The sequence below is a fragment of the Montipora foliosa genome, chromosome 13, assembly GCF_036669935.1.
Source record: "Montipora foliosa isolate CH-2021 chromosome 13, ASM3666993v2, whole genome shotgun sequence".
Lineage (NCBI taxonomy): Eukaryota > Metazoa > Cnidaria > Anthozoa > Scleractinia > Acroporidae > Montipora > Montipora foliosa.
This window is the reverse complement of record NC_090881.1, coordinates 16590030-16594966: the sequence shown is the minus strand read 5'-3', so window position 1 is coordinate 16594966 and position 4937 is coordinate 16590030.

Below are 4937 nucleotides of genomic sequence, written 5' to 3'. Positions count from 1 at the left end.
TTCTTTTGAGTTTATTTCTTGTGTCTGAATAAATGACTCTTTGAGTTTCGGCTGCATACTTCTACGGCTACCGGTCGTTATTAGGGAGCTTACGAAACGACGACGTCGACGGCAACGACGACGCTACAAAACAATAGATTTAGTGAGCAAAAACAATGGCTCTGCACGCTCTGCACGTGCGTTTTACACATTCGTACATGTCTTTGCCGTCAACTCCTAAATGACGTGAAATGACCAAATTCAAGGTTCTGTGGAGGACGTTAGCACATGACGATGAATTTTCAGTTCTCTCTCTACGCTTCCAACTCACTCACACCAGTTTAATTCCTCGACAGTTACTACACATTTTAAACGCGGAACTACTTGAAATAGTTTTGTAGTGATATGAATAACGCGAACTCGTATTTTTAAATGAAGTCCTCGTAGCCGTCGTCGTCCTCGTTTCGTAAGCTCCCTATTATCAGCCGGTGGCGTCGATTTGTTCGTCTGTAAATTAGAGTTCTCCGTCCGATGACTGTTTCTGGAGCTGTAGTCGGTGCATTGCGATCTTCGCTATTGCGGTGAGTTGTTCCCTCTGTCATGCTCTGTTGTACAGTTCTGCTTTTGTTGTGTTTATCGATTGTGGGTATCTATACATTGCCAAAATATTCGTTTGGTTATATATTATTCGTTTATTTGCAGATTTCGACAGTGCCTGGCATGAAGGGGTATGAACAGTGGGACATTCAGTCCCCTGTAAGACTCCACGCTCCAGCAGGACTAGCTTGTAGCTTATAAATACTCATGCATGACCTTAAAAGTATTGTAATCATACACCTTACACTACCCTGGATGCCAGAGGTTTTTTCTCTTTTAGAGCGACGGAATAGCGAGTCGCGAAGCGGCGAGAAAAAACTCTGGTACAGGCCGTCGAGTTCTTTGAGAAGGCCGGTCCAATGTGATGCCGTTTCATATTCCCAAAGTCAGATTTTGACTCTAGAAATTCGATTGGTTCCAGGAACTTGTCTGTTCTAACGAGTACTCTGATTGGTTTAATTGCTGTCAACCTGATTTCTCGTGCCCACTATGGTCATAACTCTGCAGAGTTTCGGAAATCGAGGCTTTGAGGGCAGAAAAAGTTCAGTGGGTTCTACATTTTGTTTTATTTTCGTGTATGTCCGCCAAAATTCAACTTCGGAATTTGAGTTTTTATCTTCATATTCGAGATCGAAGTTTTATATGGAACATTGAATTTTTGAATTTGACATCGAAGTAAATAAGACGAATGTACCGTGGGAACCGAAGATGCTGATTGGTAGGTTATATCACCTATCAATTTACTGAGTATTCTCGATGTCAATCAAACGAGGCATGGGACGGAGGTTCTCAACGGCCTGTACCAGAGGTTTTTCCTCGCCTATTCCGTCGCTCTGAGAGAGAAAAACCTCTGGCAGCCAGGGTAACCTTACAAAAAATAAACAGCAGCCTTCTTATCGATTCCGTGATCCGATTGAACCAGGCGACGCCGGAAATTGTGCCTGAGAGGCCACTTCCGCTCATTTGGACTTTTTTGTGTGGATTATAAAATCATAATCAATCATCCACAATAACACTGCACTAAAGCGGAATAAATCATTTGTTATTGACTGGCTGGCTGGCTTCATCGATAGCTCCAGGAGTTACTGAAAAAAAAAAAAATGGCCGGAAACTCCGTTTATATGCGCAGGCTGACGTTCTTGCAGAAACTCTTGGGAGAGGGAGTTCGGTTTCAAGCTTGACCACATTTCCTCGCGATGTAATTATCTCTAATGCTGGTGACATATCAAATTCCCTTCCTGTTTTTTTTTTTTTTTTCTTGTCTTTTCTTTTTTAAGTTTAATTAATGTTCTATTAGTTCTTTTGATTCAACACTTCCTTAAAAAAAATTTAGCTTGAGTAGAAATATATGACTGCTTATTTTGTTTAGGGATAACGAGAAATGAAGAACAGGGAAACCAATCCATGAAAGGGAGAATCTCAATAGTCAAGAATCTCTAAGAAAGGGTCATCCTTCAAGTTCACCTAACCTCAAAGTATTTTCTTTTGCAAAAGTTCAATGTCTAACATATACCGCCGTTTTCATCAAAGCGTGGACACATAACTTCTCTAGATTTTACTTTCAGTAGACCCAGTGAGGTAGAAAGAGTGACAATGGTGGCATTTATTTATGAAAAGGTGTGCCTCTATTACTTCAATGACATCAAGAGCTAATTTACGTCGCCAAAATTCTTTCAAAATGCAAATTAGTTTATGACGTCATCGAAGGGCTAGGCCCATGCCTCTCACTGCCTCGGCCGTGGGACAAATAAGGAACATTAAAAAGTAAACTCTAGAGAAGCAAAGGTAAATATGTGATTAACATTTTAACTTTTGCTCAAGTAAATATTCGAGATTAGGATTCGTGATTTCTTTCAATTAGCTTTCTGTAGTTTCGTGGAGAAAGAGCATTTGAAATTTGAGGTTCTGGTTTTTCTAGAGGAAGGCTTCAACTGATCTTGCCCTTTGCAAGAAACAATGAAAAATATGTAGTCACAAAATAGGTATTTTGGTTTATTTTATATAACAAAACACACGTCACTTGTACCTTTTAGCAGTGACTTCATTTTTTTTGTACGTGCTCTGCAAAAAGATTTTGAGTTTTGGGCTATTATGTCGCACCGCATGTGTTCTGACGTTAAAGTTCTATTTGAGACAACTTGAAGCGGTCACTAGATTAACACCTCTAATTCAAGTGGTTTCCTTGGTTGGAGTGCACGGAAGTTGTGAACGCATTGGATTTTTCTAGTCTGTTTTGTGTTGTTACAATCGGGTTATTTTTGAGCTGGTATCAACGGAAGCTTCTCCGGTCCCCCACAACTTCAAACAGATTAAGTCATCGGGGCAGGACCTTCGGTCCCGAATGCCTAGCAACAAAAACTACTCCACAGTGTTCCGAAAGCTTTTCTTCTTGGGTTGCGATCTAATGAATCAGTCAGGAAATCACCTCTGAAAGTATGAGCAAGATATATCAGCAATCCCTCGAGCAATGATTCTTTAAAAGTTTGAAATTAAAAAATAATAATGCATTAGCAAGACGAGCTAATAAGCGCCTTTGCGTCAAGATAATTTCTTCGAAATCTAATATCTCACTGGTTAAAGAGGCCAGAAGGCTTAAAATTGCAGTGATGACTAAGATTTACAACTTCTTTTAACTTCTAGAGTCATTTTTTCAAAGCATGCACTATCCCTTCAAGTAAAAATCGCATTTTGTAATGAAAATTTTTTATGATGGCGTCATCAAACATGCCTATCTAAATATGGTAGTTTCTCAAGCAAAGATCTTCCCACAAAAGCGCCCAAAAGGAAGCAGTCAACAGAGCAGAAATTGCTGTTTAAACACTGAACAGGGGCACCCAACGTCAATTTCGGAAAATATCTGTTCGGAAGACGATTTGAGATCTAGAATTTTCGGAACATTTGTTGAAGAATTTCTTGCTCGGCAGCCATGTTGCGTGGCAGGAACAATAGATTCTTTTTCCTATGGGAACAATGTTCTTTCTGATGCAAAACATTTTCATTGTTCCTGCCATGCAACATGGCTGCCGTGAAAATATGAATGATCTTGCATACCAACGTGCATTCAGCGACTGCGCAGCTAGTGGCTGTACTATGATTGTCTGTGAGTAATTTCGGTAATGTGTGTAGGTGTTAATAAAAAAAACTAGGAAATAAAGATCAAGTGTGAAAGACTGAACATTAAGGATTTCCGATAAAGTCGATAATTAGCCACAGACGCACGGAAACGTTCCCTTCGTGTCCGCATTGCACTCATCAATAACTACAGGAGCCCTTTTTACAACTCGCATCTCTCTTACCCTTTGTCTGACGTCATTTACAATTTTTCGTTAAATACTAGTTTGCTCACAAAAGGCATATTATGCCATTTACAAATTGACTTCAAAAAGGTAAGAGAACTTGTTAATATCCAATTCAATTAAGCTTTTTAGCTTTGATATAACGAGCCAGTTCTCTGAGAACTGTCAAAAACAAAAATTCTTAGGACGCAGGAAGCGCTAATGATCGCATAATTCTTTGTAAATTTCGAATTTGCAAAGCATCATTGCTCAGAGATTACGGGTATCTGGTATATCGCGTTCATTTTCAGAGAGAGAGAGAGAGCTCATTATGCAATGCGCTTTCAGGAGTCAGTACTTCATTCTTGGCTGAATGATCACAAAACGATGTCACCTTTATGCTAATGAGTCCAAACAAAGAACAACAAAATTCCCCAAAACTTAGCATAGCTTTCTCCCCTCTATGCGTGGTCATCCTCAAGCCTATCAGTGGGAGCCAAAGTTTCTTATTAACGTCACGAGCAAGTGCATAAATTTACCTTTTGAATTTAAGCCGAATATTTAATTGATCTTTAGTGATAAGCAAGGTCTTCGGAGGAAAACTTGTCATTAGAAACTGGAGTCACTGTACTAGCCATCAGCTGACTCGAGTTTCTCGGTCCGGAGTGTAAGTTAAGGATCTTCTAGCCTGCATGCAGGCGTATTTTGGCGGGAGGTCGAGTGCACATTTTCGTTATTAGGAAGGCCACCATCTTAGATTTGGTAACTGTGCCTGCACTGCAGGATAAGGATCCCCTCGTTTTTCAGGTTTTTCTCTTCGTTGATTTATAGCCTAAGCGAAGCGCGGGCCAATAATGATCACCGAGAATAAAACCAGCTCAGTAATTGAAGATATTTACTTGCATCTCTGATTTAATCCAGCGCCAAGGAAGGAAACTCAAATTATTGAAGTCGATCGGAAGATTTCAACAGTTTACTACAACAATGAGTGACATGCGTGAAAAATCCTAAACCGAATAAAACTTTGGTGCTGGCAAGATTCGAACAGTACAAGTTTTATTTCGTATCAACGACATAAAGACGTGC